The sequence below is a fragment of the Schistocerca americana genome, chromosome X, assembly GCF_021461395.2.
Source record: "Schistocerca americana isolate TAMUIC-IGC-003095 chromosome X, iqSchAmer2.1, whole genome shotgun sequence".
Classification (NCBI taxonomy): domain Eukaryota; kingdom Metazoa; phylum Arthropoda; class Insecta; order Orthoptera; family Acrididae; genus Schistocerca; species Schistocerca americana.
Genome location: NC_060130.1, coordinates 703,329,000 through 703,347,118, shown reverse-complemented (window position 1 = coordinate 703,347,118; position 18,119 = coordinate 703,329,000). Strand labels below are relative to the sequence as shown.

The window sequence follows — 18,119 nt, the reverse complement described above, 5'->3', positions numbered from 1 at the left end:
AACATGAAAAATGTCAAAGATGTCAATAATGGTTTAGTAGCCAGACTTACCTTTCAGGACGATTTTTCTATTGAATCTACAGCTCGATGTATAATTTAATTCATGTGGGTATTACACTTGTAATCTCTAAAAGTATCGCTAAATTACTAATATGTCATAATGGAATGAAACTTCACCCTTTGAACCTCTATAAAATTATGCAGACAAGATAAAATGTTTGGAGTCAGTCATATCATTATACCTGAAGTGAGAGCTTAACATGGCGGCAGAGTGCACAGGAAGTGGATTGCGCAAGTAGAAGCACACTGCACAGGCAACTCCGTGTGCAGAGTACGAAAAACCGCGCCACATACACTTGTCTCAGTTGTGCCTGTTGCAGTGGTCTAACTGCAAAGAGAAACTTTTCGTCGCCAATACATTTTATGTCTATAGTCAACATTGAAGAATTTCTTCGTAGTCGCTTAGTTCCTCTGGTCCAGCTGCGAGAATTCTTGTAAAAGATCACATCATTTTTAAATAGAGTCTAAGATTCTGCGTGGTGTCTATTTGTTCTATATCGTGTCTCCCTACCACTTTCGCGCAACGACGCTCTGAGCGTGATTTTTAGGTAACTGACTAGTTTGAACCTGGGACCTGTTGCTGGTAAGGAGACGCCAGACCACACATGACATGTAGAATTCACAAGAGTTCAGTGAGACTAGCGATGATATAACCAAATACTTAATGGTTTCAGCTTCAGCTCCACTGCACTCTCTGTAAAAGAATCTTAATTCAAATGGCTCTGAGCACTATGGGACTTAACATCTATGGTCATCAGTCCCCTACAATTAAGAACTACTTAAACCTAACTAATCTAAGGACATCACACAACACCCAGTCATCACGAAAAGAATCTTAATACTAACTAAATTTAGTGGAAGGGGTTCAAGGCTTTCCTATTTTTAGTTAGCTGGTAAAATAACGTCGAAAAAGCAGTTAAGTTTACCATTGGAAATTTTATTCTTCTCACAAAACATTGTTTATAAATTGCCCTATTGATAAAAGGAAATGTTTTAATACAGGATGGTAAAAACCAACTGCGTTCAACAAAAATGTGAACGAATATTCCCTGAGTGGGTTTCCAAGTTCTACAATGGATCGAAGGATGACCTATGCCAAATCACATCTATAATCTAGGTTTAAATTAAGTTTCACAAAAGAGAAAACTATCAAAATGGTCTACAGTGACCCTCAATTATCTTTAATTATTTATCTAACTAGTCATAAATTACAGTGGCTGATGTGGCTTCTCAATAACTATGTAACAGAAAAATCATGGAGTTTCAGATTTTTCCTTCAAGTGGCAAATGTGAACACCATGAGCTTTAATTGACGATCGACACTAGTATTACGTAAAAAGGGGTGTAACAGATGAGACTTCTGCAGTTCTGAGTGAAGCCTTATGCGCTCAAAAATCCGGCATTGCGTGCGTTCATTACCTTGTCGGTGTTCATCAGGGAGCGGCGGACAGCACAGCTGGCTGTGTTTTCATCTGACCAATCAGGGTCTCAATGTTAACCTTAAGCTCCGCCTACAAAAATTCTGTCTATCCAATGAGAAACGTTATACTTTTCGTGGTGGGACAATGTTTTTTAAAGTTTGCAACGTAACAGAGACGCAAAAAAGTCTCACGCTAAAACTTGCAGCTGGTGTGGTCCTTTTAGCGTTATCGTAAGATCTATTGTGTTCTTCTGGAGGGCTCTATCTTTTAACATGGGCTGGGGGGTGGTCCTGACGTAACAGAGATGCGAAAAAGTCTCACTAAAACTTGCGGGTGGTATAGCCCTTTTTGTGTTATCGTAAGATCTATACTGTTCTTCTGGAGGGCTCTATCTTTTAACATGGGCTGGGGAGTGGTCCTGACGTAACAGACGCGAAAAAGTCTCACACTAAAACTTGCGGGTGGTGTAGCCCTTTTTGTGTTATCGTAAGATCTATACTGTTCTTCTGGAGGGCTCTAGCTTTTAACATGGGCTAGGGGGTGGTCTGACGTAACAGAGACGCGAAAACGTCTCACGCTAAGGCTCTAGCTTTTAACATGGGCAGGGGGGTGGTCCTAACGGTTAGCTGGCGACGTGGGTGTCCGTCCCTTATTGTAGGGCCTTCTAACTTAACACGGTTCTGCTCTCAGCTTCTGTTCTCGTTTCTCCCCGCGGGACTGCGTCTGTCTCACGGTGGGAAGGTATGACATGCATTTAGGCATTCTTATGTTAGTCTGTGGTATTCCATTTGGTCACTCATTACTCATATTACTTTGGTTAATTTAATGTCACGATTTATTCGGAGCTATGTGACGTACTACTGGATTTGCTTATCATGTCAGGGTTTTCATGGAAGGTGTTGGATTTGCCTGACACCTTACAAGAGAGCCTCATGCTTTGTAGTCTCATGATTTCAAACCATATTCCTTTCCCTGGAATCGGATTACATAATGCGAAACCAGAAGATTTCGGCAGCCAATTTGCACTGTTTTCGATAGATTTCAAAATATGTGAATCACGTGCAGGACATAGTGAAGGATAGCTGAACATAAACATTCTAAACACTATGAATAAATCGTCCAATAAGACTGAAAAATCTGCTGAGCTATAGTTGAATCATTAAAGTTTGCACCCATTATCATCAAATGACTGTAATTATAACGTGGTAGTATGTCAAGCTAGAATAAAAGTGACTCGAACCTGAATGAAAGATACGTTTGAAGTGTTTCCGAATTGTTGCCTGCCAATGTGCAGTTATAAATGTAGTAATTAAGTAAAATCTATTCCTAACACATTTTCTAAATATCATGTACAAGTAAAATGTTTTTGTTTCTAGACACTCATTTCAACATTGTTACACTAACAAATAAGAATTATTTCCAAGAATTGCTTTGACAAAAAATATACATACACAAGTATTGAGATATTATCCTAACAAATGGTACAAATGTTTTAAAAAAAGGGAAAACTTCCAACAAGATAATTTTTTATTCTTTGTTTTTATAAGAAGAAAATAAGTTAAATATAGTTATTCTTTTATTTTTATGAGGAGAAAATAAGTGGCATATAGTTTTAGTGTTTATTATGCCTTACTTTTGTTCTTTATATACTGTCCATTTCAGAAATAATGACTTATTTTTATCGATAGTCTATTTTTTACATAAGTCCATAGTCAGTGACTGTTATTTTGTAGTTTATTAGCTGTCTGGTGTGCTTAACTTATTTAGTTTTTCACACGTTTCTTTTGCACAATTCCTACATCATATAAATTGATTTCACACATTCACACAATCCTATGAATGTTTAAGCATGAGGTTGGCGAATGTTTTTTGCACGAAGGTGATGGACTTGAACGAGATGGGTGTGGGCAAGTATTTGATGTACAGCTTCGTTCATCGTTCCTTGTTGGGTTTGCAAGTGTGTGTTGCTGTTGTGGAGGTCCCATAATGGAATGGAGCTATGAGTGCAGAATCTCGTGGTTTACTGGCTTTGTATGTGCGAAAGTCATCGTAATGTGTCGCTGATAGCGGTCGTTTTTCGTTGTAATACTTCACAGACGACTAGTTTACAATAGGATAAGGATTTCAGAAGGTATGTCGTCTATTCTTCACCCATCTTCTTTCTTGGTCTCAATCTTGCGAATCTTCAACTTCTGTTCTTCCTGCTTTTTCTCTGCTTCTTACTTGCTTCTTGGTTGTTCTCTGGGCAGGATATGGAAATATTTATTGATAACTAGTCGCTTTGAAGTTCTCCTCTTAGTAACAGTTTGATAAATTGTTTGGGTGTGTCATTTTTACTTTGTGGAAGTTTTCTTCAGTTTCGTGCATCAGCGTGCTGTTTAATAGCAGTAGTGTGACTTTTACACATATTTTTTGCCAGTGGTGGCTTGCCCAAGTTGTCTTCTCGTCGCACATTTTTTGCTCGCTCCACTGAGTGGGGGCCTCCTGGGGTTTACGAGGGGTGAAAGTCCGATGTTTGCTTGTCAGTCCCTGCACCCGTCCCTTCAGCAGTAGATTTACAAGGGCCCTTTGTTGGTCTCACTGTCCTTTCCCTTCTCTCGACACTTCTGCCTTGTAGGAATCGTGTCTTGCTAATTACGTCCATTTCTTTCTTGATACTTCTCTCGTTGCAACCTGTGGGTCGTTGCATCCCGTCCTTGCTGGAGTTTTTACAATGGTTCTTACAAAAAGATTTACTTATAGTCATCTAACATATGTCTAGTACCTATATTGTTTTACACCTTCTTAAAAAGCTTTATAAATTTCGGCGCCCTTTCCATGTTACAATTCTAAGATATTTTGAGTCTTAACTTATACAAGAAACCTCAAATTCGTTTTTTTTTATTTTTGTGTAGTGTCATGGTGTATAGCATTTTAGTATTTCATGCTGTTAGACTATCTACGCTTTATCCCTTCACCTTAGTCTATGGTACTATTGGTGTTATTTTTGTTTTTGTTTTTATTGAAACTACTTTCTTTTTCCCACCTTCCTCTCTGTACATTCTTCTTTCTCCTGACGATCTTATCTGCAACATAATCTTGAAATATTGTGCTGATTATTTACCAGTAATAAAATTAATCTTCAAACTTGTACTGAAAGTGTTTAATACTGTCAGTCTTAGGTAAAAATACCTCTGTTTTATCTCGTAAAATACCCTCTAATTCTCTTTTACTGTGTTCCGAAATACCTTGAACTTCTTGCAAATTTTCGTCGATTTCTTTATGGACTTCTAACATGAGTTGAGGCGATTCCCCCTTTTGTGCATACCATTCTAATTCTTCATCCTCTTTATCTTGCATCATTCTTAATTGTTTGTTTATAACTGGTATTTCTTCTAATTTTAGATTTGCTCAAAGAGAAATGTGACATTCCCGAATGTTACGCTACCTTTCCCCATATCTATTATCGCTCGTCTCTCATTTAAAAAATCTGCACCTATAATCAAATCTACAGTTAGTTTAGGTATAATCACGAAGTTGGCTTCGATCTTTTGACCTTGGCACGAAAGAGTTAACCTTGTTTGTCTCGTAACTTCCGCAGCATTGTTTCTAATAGGACCTCTTACTTTAATCTTACGTGTTTTCAGAACTGGCAATTCCTCATTGGCATTACACTGCATGAATAAATTTTCTGAGATCGCAGTCAGTTCACTTCCGCTATCAGTTACAATATTGACTGGGATATGCTTTACCATGGCCTTCAAAATTGGTTGAATTTGAAAGGGTTGGTTCTGTTCTTCTTCTTCTTGCATCAACGAATCCTCCACTGAATCATACATGAGTCTTTTTAGGAATTTCCCTTGTGAATTCGAACTTTCTGTAGGATAAGCTTCGACTGCTACTTCTCTCTCTTTTATTTCCTCTTCTCTATTTCTTCCTTCATTTACGCTTTCTTCAACATCCTCTACTTTTTCCTCATCCTCGTCTATCTTCTCCTTCTTCGTCGCTACTTCCACATAATCGCATCTAAATGCTCTAATTATCGCTTCATAGTTTCCTTCATTATATACGTTGGGTTGTGTGCCCACTCGTAACTTATTTTCAACTTCTGTCGACTGTGCATTATCCTCATTGAATTCGCTTTCCCTGGTTTCCATCTCAAATAGCTCTGCAATACTCATTACTTCGTCCTTTCCTCCTACATTCGTTGTGCATGCCTCTGGTAATTCATCTTCCTCGACAGTATTCTCCCAATTAATTTCGTCCCAACACAACAGTATTATTTTCTTGTCTTCGTTTTCATCTGGTCCCTGCGGATTTGTTTCTTCCTTCTTCTCTTCTCGTGGTAAGATTTTTACTTCTCTGTTCAAGGTGCTGCAATTGTCCTGGGTCGGTGCGTCATTCTCTTTGGCATGGGCGCTTAGCTGTCAATTCGAACGTTTATCGGGGTTTGGTGGTCTTACCTCCACCTCTTCTATCTGTATTCTCTTTTCTTGTTCAGCTTGTTGATAGTGGTTTCTTTGCTGATAATTTGTCGGTCTATTGGTTCTCCAGTACCCGTTCCGGTTGTCGTTATTCCCTCTGTAATAGTTGTTACCGTTCCTGGGTGAATTATAGTTATTGCCATATTCTCTTCTAAATCCATAACCGGTTCTTTGTTGAAATCTATTGTCGTTTCTTGGTGCGAAGTTATCACATCTTTCGTAATTATTGGCTCTGAGCACTATGGGACTCAACATCTTAGGTCATAAGTCCCCTAGAACTTAAAACTACTTAAACCTAACTAATCTAAGGACATCACACACACCCATGCCCGAGGCAGGATTCGAACCTGCGACCGTAGCAGTCCCGCGGTTCCGGACTGCAGCGCCAGAACCGCTAGACCACCGCGGCCGGCTTTCGTAATTATTGTTTCTTCGTACTGTGTCTTGTGGATTCCACTGCTTTTTGCTTTCGTTTTCACGTGCGCTTCGTTTTTTCTTGCGTCATCTTCCGAAAATATGAACTCTAGTTCCCTTAGAATACCTTTAAATGCTTCGACGTCATTGCCTCCGTGACCTACTAATGATTGCTGGTATTTCAATGGTAGCTTCATCGCGCATAATTTAATCAGCTCTCCGTCACTGTATGGTACATCTAAGCATTGATTTTTCTTTACCATTAATTCGAAAAATTTCACGGGACTCTTCTCTCCTGAATTTTCAAAATATGGGTTATGTAATGATTCGTACCTCACTCTGTTCTGTGCTTCGTTGGACCAATATCGTGAGAGAAACTTCTCTCTGAAATCTTCGTACGATCGTCATGTCGCTGCAACATTCTACATGGTTTCTGCGACTGTTCCTGACATGTGTGCACATTTGAAGGCTAATTTGTGTGCTAGCGTCCAGTGTTCTGGTAATCGTACTCGGAATTGATCAATAAAAGTTCGTGGATGTAATGAGTTTCCTTCTCGAAACTGTTGAAATTTTCTGACTTTGAGGAAATGATCGTTGTTGTACTTCGTCATAGTTCCATATGAAATTCGCGTTTTTTAGCCACTTTTGTTTCTGATCATTTCTCCCGTCGTTCTTTCCGGTTGTGGTAGATCCATTGGATATTGTCCACTGTAATTTCGCCTACCCTTGCGTAGTATCGTTGGAGTGGTACGCAATAATTTTCTTCCATCGGTTGTGAACGTGTAGCTGAATGCATTGCACTGTACTCTTCGCGACCTAGCTTTCCATTGTCACGTATGTTACGTTCCGCCTGTGACTGGAATCGCAAATGCATGATATCTTCGTTAATTGCTTGTTTTTCCAGTGCTGTTACAGATACGGATGTGGTTGCAGACTCTGTGCTAGTTCGATCCTGTTCACTACGCTCTTCAATAGTTTGCAACAACTCTGTTCGCAATTTGTGAAATTGTCGCTTCGTTTGCGCTTCTATTTTGACTATGCGGTTATCATATCTTTTCAGCGCTGCTTTTGTGATACGTTTGTGTAGCACACTGTTTTCAACAATTTCACGCGCTGTAGCTTCTGCTTGTCTAGTAATTACGTTTATCTGTTTCTCTAGTTTTTTGACTTCTCCCTGGGTGTTGTTACGTAATGTTTTGATCTCGTCCTGAGTGTCATTACGCAATGTTTGTACGTCCGCTTGTACCTTGTCAATGTCTGTTCTCAATTGATTGTAACCTGTTATTAAGTTTCCTATCACTTCTCGAGATTCTTTTGCCTCGTCTTCAATACGACTTAGGTGTAACTGAATTTTTTTGTTTTGTTCTTTAATCTCACGCATTTGTCTCGTGGTTTCTGCATTCTGAATTTTAATTCGGTTCACTATGTCTTTATTTTGTCTTGTCATGGTTTCCGTAATTTGTTGTAATAATTCTGCCAGATTGGTGGGTCCTATTGCGTTTTCTTCCGAAATCCTACGCTCTGTGTTTTCGTCCAAGTGTTGGTTCGCAACCGATTGCATTGAACTGTGCTGTGACACGTTTCTGCTCGCATTCCTTGTACTCTGTGGTGAGGGAGCTCTGATTGCTTGTACTATGGGTTCTACGTATTCAAGACGCAAGTTAGAATCCTCATCGACTGTCTCTCTACTTTCCTGCTCCTCTGTCGTATGCTGACCTAGGTTTTCTGTGCCTTGGCGTACATTTTCCCCGTTATGGTGCGTTATCTGACTATTTCTCGCGATACTGCATCGTCTGTTGTACTGTCCTCTATTCTCTGTCCATTTTCATGCTGGGTCTCTACCTCAATTCGGTCAAGGTCTCGATCTGCCATTGCTAATCTTTCCGAATCCCTTATTTTCTGTTTTAAAAGCAATTCAGGCGCCCTACTTCGAGTCAACATGCGCTCATACGATCTCACGCGTTTCATAAACTTTTTTCACACACGACTTGACAAACCATTATCTTACTTGTTGGGTCAGAACCAACTTGTCAACGATGTATCCGCCACCTGTGCGCTTGCATTAAGGAGGAAACTTAATTCTAACAATATTAAAATTCATAACTTAATTATGCTATTGTCTCTGCCAGAATGTCTCACTTTTGTTGAATACTTTCTTACTATCTATCGCTGCAGCTACTGTTTTCGACTATTTATAACGTTCAAAAATAAAAAAAATTTTATTACGAAAATTTTTTTAACAGGATATTTTTCTGACCTAGTTAGGCATGTGGTCGACCTTCAATCATGGTATTTTACTATCCAGGCAGGGTCGCCATTTTCTAACATTCTGCGTGGCGTCTTGTTTGTTCCATATCGTGTCTCCCTACCACTTTCGCGCAACGACGCTCTGAGCGCGTTTTTTAGGGAATTGACTAGTTTGAACCTGGGACCTGTTGCTGGTAAGGAGACGCCAGACCACACATGACATGTAGAATTCAGAAGAGTTCAGTGAGACTAGCGATGATATAACCAAATACTTAATGATTTCAGCGTCAGCTCCACTGCACTCCCTGTAAAAGAATCTTAATACTAACTAAATTTAGTGGAAGGGGTTCAAGGCTTTCCTATTTTTAGTTAGCTGGTAAAGTAACGTCGAAAAAGCAGTTAAGTTTACCATTGGAAATTTTATTCTTCTCACAAAACATTGTTTATAAATTGCCCTATTGATAAAAGGAAATGTTTTAATACAGGATGGTAAAAACCAACTGCGTTCAACAAAAATGTGAATGAATATTCCCTGAGTGGGTTTCCAAGTTCTACAATGGATCAAAGGATGACCTATGCCAAATCACATCTATAATCTAGGTTTAAATTAAGTTTCACAAAAGAGAAAACTATCAAAATGGTCTACAGTGACCCTCAATTATCTTTAATTACTTATCTAACTAGTCGTAAATTACAGTGGCTGATGTGGCTTCTTAATAACTATGTAACAGAAAAATCATGGAGTTTCAGATTTTTCCTTCAAGTGGCAAATGTGAACACCATGAGCTTTAATTGACGATCGACACTAGTATTACGTAAAAAGGGGATGTAACAGATGAGACTTCTGCAGTTCTGAGTGAAGCCTTATGCGCTCATAAATGTAGCATTGCGTGCGTTCATTACCTTGTCGGTGTTCGTCAGGGGGCGGCGAGCAGCACAGCTCTACTCACCTCTCCGTCTCGGAAGGAACTCTCTCCTAATTTCTCCTTACTACAATTTACCGAAGTTGGTTTAAAAAAAACTATCTGGCTGTGTTTTCATCTGACCAATCAGGGTCTCAATGTTAACATTAAGCTCCGCCTACAAAAATTCTGTCTATCCAATGAGAAACGTTATACTTTTCGTGGTGGGACAATGTTTTTTAAAGTTTGCAACGTAACAGAGACGCGAAAAAGTCTCACACTAAAAGTTGCAGCTGGTGTGGTCCTTTTAACGTTATCGTAAGATCTATTGTGTTCTTCTGGAGGGCTCTATCTTTTAACATGGGCTGGGGGGTGGTCCTGACGTAACAGAGACGCGAAAAGTCTCACGCTAAAACTTGCGGGTGGTGTAGCCCTTTTTGTGTTATCGTTAGATCTATACTGTTCTTCTGGAGGGCTCTAGCTTTTAACATGGGCTAGGGGGTGGTCTGACGTAACAGAGACGCGAAAACGTCTCACGCTAAGGCTCTAGCTTTTAACATGGGCAGGGGGGTGGTCCTAACGGTTAGCTGGCGACGTGGGTGTCCGTCCCTTATCGTAGGGCCTTCTAACTTAACACGGTTCTGCTCTCAGCTTCTGTTCTCGTTTCTCCCCTCGGAACTGCGTCTGTCTCACGGTGGGAAGGTATGACATGCATTTAGGCATTCTTGTGTTAGTCTTTGGTATTCCATTTGGTCACTCTTTACTCATATTACTTTGGTTAATTTAATGTCACGATTTATTCGGAGCTATGTGACATACTACTGGATTTGCTTATCATGTCAGGGTTTTCATGGAAGGTGTTGGATTTGCCTGACACCTTACAAGAGAGCCTCATGCTTTGTAGTCTCAGGATTTCAAACCATATTCCTTTCCCTGGAATCGGATTACATAATGCGAAACCAGAAGATTTCGGCAGCCAATTTGCACTGTTTTCGATAGATTTCAAAATATGTGAATCACGTGAAGGACATGATGAAGGATAGCTGAACATAAACATTCTAAACACTATGAATAAATCGTCCAATAAGACTGAAAAATCTGCTGAGCTATAGTTGAATCATTAAAGTTTGCACCCATTATCATCAAATGACTGTAATTATAACGTGGTAGTATGTCAAGCTAGAATAAAAGTGACTCGAACCTGAATGAAAGATACGTTTGATGTGTTTACGAATTGTTGCTTGCCAATGTGCTTCAATCTACTTCCACGATTATTGGTTGCTGTTTCGACAAGCTGATAGGCTAGCCGTCACATGACCGTTACTCACTTATGTACAGTCGTCGCTATGCCGATCAAACTGGCCAGTCCATGACAATGCATTTAATGCGTGTATAAAAAAATCACATAGACATTTGGAACATCACATTGAAAGGCGTTGATTTTGTGGAATTTACTGACATTAAAGTGCTGGAGAAAGGCTATTACTTGTGCGGCTTCATATTTCGTGATATATTGGCTGCTATCGGAAAAATGCCTCAATTAAATGATATTTGCGAATGTGTAAGGGGCGATCAAAAAGTTTCCGTTCGGAGGCCGTACAGTCTATAATCGGTATGCCACTCAGGCAAAATACCCGTTTAGTGAAATCACGTGTGTTGCTGCGTGAAGCAGTCCGTAACTGCCTGCTGCACGACATCGTCCGACAGAATCGTCCACACTTCAAGGCCTTGTTTAACGGACCGAAGGTGTGATAATCGTATGAGAAGAGATCGGGACTATTGGGTGTTGCTCAAGCGTCTCCCATATGAGTTGGCGTAACTTCTGCTTTAAGACATTTGCGATCTGTAGATGTGCGTTATCATGAAGTAACAGCAACCTTTGTAGAGCACCAATCCACAACGGTGGTTTTGCAAAAGACATGATACCGAGATCGAAGACGCGATATATTGCATATTCGCTGTAGCAGCATCCTCAAACGGAAACCTTTTATCGCCCTTTATATTATGCTTTGTGCAAATGATAGTATGCGCCTGACTGTTTTAAACCAAGTGACTCATGCAAAAATCATCGTTTACCTTCTATCAAAAAAAGGCTCTCACAGCCAGCATGTAATCGTTATGATCATGTAACCAGCATGCAACCTAACTCCTAATGAACTGCATCCCTTAGGTCTCGGTGTGCCCAGGTATTCATCATCGATCTGTGCTGACACAGCTATCGGATACCCCAGCATCAGCTGTTACGTCACGGGTGATGCAAATAGCAAAGCACATTCAGGGTACGCCCAAACGAAGCGCACTCGGGAGCACGTATTTCCACAATATGTCACTTCATTACATGGTTGAAGTTTTAATCAGCTCTAAACGGCCGTGTCCAAAAGTTATTGTTGGTTAATACTGAACTCTCGCCAAATCAGTCTGCCAAAAACACTCTCATGTAATATCTTGACAAGTAAATGTTAGTGCCTCCTTCTTGAAAGCTATGCATACGCATTATTGTGAAGCTACAGTCGTTTATTTCTACCACCAACGATCATGTGTGGTTTAATCTACACGCTTTTCTGACAATTCGTCCACACAGTTACATCTGTTGTTTGTTCCTCCAGTTTATAGTAATTTTCTACTGTTTAGAGTTCTTTGAGCCGCCCCAACTATACTTTTTCGAACTGCTCATTGGAACCTTTTAATATGACATACAGTGGGGAGAGTTCGTTTAATAAAGTATTACACGTTCCGTGAAAGGCCGCTTCTGATGCCTCATTCGGCCTAGAATTTTTGGCTCATTTCTGTTTTGTTAGAACTGTATTAGTTGCTCCTTGCATATTTTTTCACATCCAGAATTATATCTAACAGTTTACAATTTTTGTATCATCTGTAAGCTGAATTAATAGTTACTAACAATTATTTATGAGGTTTCAGCAGAGCATTGATAAAAGCCAACCTTTCAAGTAGCGAGTTGTTGATTCCATGCTTTCCACAATTGTCCCTGTGGCCATCGACAATTTCTGCGAACAATAACGTTTGATGTGCTCGCCGTCTGCATTCCGACAACTGAACCAGCAAACAGTTGCCATGCGGGGATGGTTCGGCTATCGACTTTTTACTGCGCTGTACAAGAGATCAATTCCCGCTATCATCCTGCTCTTAGAACACGACTGTGTATTGATGCAGAGCGCAGCGTTGCTCATTCGATCCCTCCCTCGCGTTTTAAGAGGCTGCCACGATCTTAAAGAAACTGAGCGCCGAACCCAACCCTTACTTAATTTGTTGACGCTGTCCTTGTTTATTGTGTTTTCTGTTTACTCTCAACTTAATAGACCGTTTAATGATGCTCTCCAAGAAACGTGAAATGTATAACAAAAACAGTACCGCTGTGCAAATTCTGTGTTTATATTCAAGACAGTGCTCGGTGTGAGCATTTTATCAGATGGTACAACTTTTACTGTTCTCATTTTGTTAGGTATTTTCGGGTCCTTCATAGTCTTCCGTCCCAAACCTTATGGTAGGCTTGCTGATGGTCTGTGGAAGAATACTTCATATGTAATTTTTTGTAGCATATCAGTCCGCATCACAAAATATTATTGAAGAACACTGGGATTTTATATTTAATACCATCCACGGAATCCCTTTCACGTGTAGATGGGTAAACCCTAAGGCTGATGATCATTATTACTGGTCAACATATATTTTGCTACCACGAATCTAAGAACGATTTTAGGGTTTCTCTTTAGTACAACGGTCCGCAGCTCGTGGTCTTGCGGTAGCCTTTTCCCTTCCCGCGTACGGGGTCCCAGGTTCGATTCCCGGCGGGGTCAGGGATTTTCCCTGCCTCGAGATGACTGGGTGTTGGTGTGTCGTCTTCATCATCATCATTTATCCATATTACGGTCGGAGGAAGGCAATGGCAAACCACCTCCACTAGGACCTTGCCTAGTCGGCGGTGCGGTTCTCCCGCGTCGTTCCCTACGCTCCTCGGAGATTGGGACTTCATCTTCATCATCATCATTACTACAATGAACTCAGATGTGGCATCAGTTTTTTTCTAGATTATCTCTTGTTTTTGATTTATTTTGTTGGTCCAGTCAAAAAACTTTAAAAACATGAAGGTGGACGTCACTACGAAAATCTACTCAGAATCAGCATAAAATCAATATTAAACCGTTATAAAGTAAAGAAAGACAACGTAGTATTTTTCAGTTTTGCACGAGAAAACTTCGTTTCTATGATAGTCTCCCATGTGACTGAAAGTCACCTTGGAGATTCCAGCTGTAGTCTGCCATCGCGTGGCTTCCCCGTCCTTCTTGATATCTTTCCTCCATGATATTTCACACTGAAAGTTCAGGACACGTGGTAAATACTGACACTGGAATATCTTTGCTGGGTCACGCAGGTCGTCTTACTGACTCCAAATGGGGATTCTCTCACTTCCTTTTCTTGTTATATTAGAACAAATAAGCCCTCGGTCACAAATATTAAGTCAAAATTGACCAGGTTTCGACGCTACTATGAGCGTCGTCTTCAGAATTAAACTAACTGTTCTACAACATATTAGGTATATAATACATTAATAAAATTAAAGTTTGTACTGACTGGAAAGAGTCTTGTTGCAACCCTTGTTCACTCAAGTACGAGCAGCCCTTAGCGGCTCGCCACCTTATTTACAATTTTTCATGACGTCGCCTTTCCGGCTTAGTTTTTTTTTAAGTGTGACTTGTAAGTACTGCATCTCTTTCCAGTCAGTACAAACTTTAATTTTATTAATGTATTATATACCTAATATGTTTTAGAACAGTTAGTTTAACTCTGAAGACGACGCTCATAGTAGCGTCGAAACCTGGTCAATTTTGACTTAATATTTGTGACCGAGGGCTTATTTGTTCTAATATAATTCTGACACGGTCACTGAACCTTAGCAACTATGTTCAAAGTTTTTTTCCTTTTCTTGTGTTTATTGAAGCCTTTTATGCAAACGACACAAAAATAGCAGTCGTGGTGATGGTTTCGTGCTTCTCTCCGTCCCAATGACACTCCTAAGCTTAAATATCTTTGGCCCTTTTGTCCACTTTCGAAGACCCTCCACATACGATTTACGAACGTTATGGGAGCCCAAGGCTTATCCCGGCCCCCAAGACGAATACCGAAATATGCCAAATATTTTTGCTTCACAAAGTTAGTGATGTTCCGTTTATTGCTTTGTGACGCGTATTCACCACACACGTAATAGAACTCAAGGGATGCCAGACAGCCTCGTCGCGAAGAACTCATATTTCGTATTTCACAGAAAAAAAAAATCAAATAAATAAATAAAAACAAAAAATAAACGTAGAAATTGTGATTTTAATATTTGACACAATACAATGTTACATGACAATAAATAATCAAACATAAATTTAAAACAATGAACACATAAATAGGCGGAGGCAATTTACGTCAGACTGCAGAGTTTATCTCATAAACACACTGTATTTTAAAAAATACACCCAATCTGGAAAACCCAATGACGTTACGGTGCAATTTGTCGCCGCACAGCTGGCGTTGGAGGATCAACCAACCACCGAGTGGTTCGGGGCAAGACCACATCGCACCGAATCTGATTCGGCAACAGTCGTTGCGTTGGATTACTGATAATTTACTAGCACAGGGACGGGCTGGCCTCCATATTCACCCAGAATGACTACTTTTGACTACTTTTTGTGGGACACATCCGACCACGCTGCACGAGCTTGAATCGGCTATCTGTGAGGCATCTGAATCAGTTTCCGTTGGGACTTTACGATATGTGATGGCAAATTTCATTGTTAGTTGGCGCCACCATCGTACTGCGAGTGATGTGATGAACATCTCGAAAAGTCTGTTATGTGGTTATAAACACTGATTGCGGAGGACGAGTTTAATCAATCATGCTGATACTGCACGAACTGCACAGTGTACAGAGCCATGTGTTAGCAGCTTTTCGAACTATTTTGAAACTTGTGTATAAAATTCTTGCAGCCTTCAGAATAAACAAGCTGTTTGTTGCAAACGTCTATTGATATTTGTTTTCGAGACGTTTTGTTTTGGAATCAGGGAATCCTTCGCTGGAAAGCCTGTAGAAATGCACAAAATTGAGACTGGAAGATAGCTCAGGGAGTTGTGACTGTGTAGTCATTTACATAAAAATGGTTGCTTCAGTCACCTAGTCTGGCCACTATAATCTTCTAGCTCACAAGTTATGAAGGCTAGCAAGCGTATCACAAAATCTTAGAACACATTGCCCATTTTTTTCATCATTACATAAAATATAGATCATTCGCTAAAAATACTAATGTCCTCTGGCCGTGATATAAAACTATGTCATTTAAAATGTGGCGTTCGGAAATTTTTACACGACAGACACCACATAACAGCCAGTCCTCTTGAAGGAGGAACCACTGTTTCGTTGAGAGATGGCCTTTACGGAGGGACATTAGTGTTACCCTGTACTTTCTCTGGATCCAGTGGCCTGAAAGAGGAACGCTACGACCAAACTACCTTAGGCTCGCTCACTCGGGCTATACAGAATACGATCCAGAAGGTATGTTTTCTTCTTCATCGCTGATGGTTATGCTGTAGACACTTCCGTCTTCCACGATAACAACATCCGTGATCACAGGACAGCGTGTAATACGTTCCTAGCTTGGCAACCCTCCGGTACCGTGTCCCAACTCGACTAATACGCTGAATCGTTATATCTTAATCCGATATAGAGTGTCTGGGAACTATTTGAAACAGTGGGTGAAACGTAGTTGCCACCTTATCCGTAATTTAGTAGCTCTGTACTATCTAATCAACAACGAGGGACTTCAACTGGATATGCCACACCGGAAGAAATATTGGGACCCCTCTTCTTAGCCGCAATGAGGTCATTATGAAGAATAGAGGCGGTGTACCATAATATTGCCTTGATGTCTCACTGGCGTGTGTAACGACTTTCTCATTTTCGCGTGGTACATAATTTTTTTCAGCGTTTCCTGTATGATTACTCTTGTAATTGGTGTACTAGGAAATATAGTAACACCACAAGGGGGATTTTTGACTGTAACAAAAATGCGTTATTATTTCTTACTTACAGATTTTTAATAGAGTCTGCATCATTTCATTTATTTTAACTGTGTCCCCCAGCATCTACGTAGGCATGGCTTCTTCGCAAAAAGTTCTTTCGTTCGCGTTTAAACGGTTCCGATGATGTTCGAAAGATGAATTCTTGCCAGGGGATCCATTTCGGTCTAGATAGGTGTCTTTTCACATGACGCTTAGACTGAAGTCAAATCACGTAAACCAGATGGCCACGAATCAGATCCTTCCCTTTTCAGTGAACACCTGGCATAGTTCTTGACATAGTCGAAGAAAGGAGGAATGCAAGGAAGATACTAGTAAGTGAACTAAAAACGGATGACTCCGAGAAAAAGATACTTCCAAGCCAATGAAAATCACTCATCCAACTTATTCACGGAAGAACAGGAAGATCAGAAATTGCTGACATATACGTGACCAAAAAAATAATTAATTAATTAATAAATAAAACGCGGTGGCTACGGAACCAGTAGCAGAACAAGAGGCTCTAGATACAGTCAAGAAAATCTCTTTCAAGAAATCTCCTGGTGCTGGTGGCCTACAATAGAGAGTTGATTTACGTAAAAATGCTTCGAACTCCATCCACCTAGAGCTCCATCATGCATAAAAGCCACCCGTTTCCACTTCTTCTTAATATTTGCTATTACATCACAACACTTTCACATCTACTACTATACAACTGATAAGGTGTGCTAACCTCCTCGACATGCACCATCTGGAGAAATCTTGTGTACTTGGATGGGTGCGGCAAGATCCTTTCATTCACGAAACGCAGAATGTAGCGGTCTACTTCTGGCCAGCTGCATATTAAATCGGCAACAGTACTGCAGGGTGGGTTGGTCAAAGACAGTGCTAGGGTATGTTTCAGTCTCTAACTTTATCCTAAGAATGCGAGAATGCCCTGTAATTCCCATCCGCATAGAGAAAGATTGTAAATTACGCACTATGCTCGAGGTGCTAGAAATATGAAGATCGCTGTCTGGTATATTTTGATGATGTATAAGATCGAAAGTTAACAATGAATGGACGTACTGCACACTTATCTATCTACATTCACAATGGTACTCGCAAAGTAGAGGAGGAGCGGTATAGCGATGATATTGAAATTGGGAAGCCCACTGTCGCATCATTTGTCAGTGTCGAAATTACTGTAAGATTGCTAAAATTAATCACGCTATCAACTGTGATGCATATTATTACAATACATCGACGGTGTCTTTTCCATCCCATCCATCTGCTGGTACACTGTTGATTACCGCATAATGATGATTGACATAGCTTGTTTGAGATATAGAAAGAGTTTTGGTGGAGGGGTAACAGCTTCTGGGGATGGATAGCACCGAAACAGTGATCGTGTATATGACTGAAATATGAGGAAGCAATCCAAAATGGTTCAAATGGCTCTGAGCACTATGGGACTTAACTTCTGAAGTCATCAGTCCCCTACAACTTAGAACTACTTAAACCTAACTAACCTAAGGACATCACACAGATCCATTCCCGAGGCAGGATTCGAACCTG

General features: G+C 40.3%; 1 protein-coding gene across 1 annotated transcript in view; it reads right to left on the bottom strand.

Moving 5' to 3' along the window:
- Positions 1-18,119, bottom strand: part of LOC124556824 — a 329,242-nt gene that overhangs the window by 265,277 nt on the left and 45,846 nt on the right. The window lies entirely within an intron of this gene.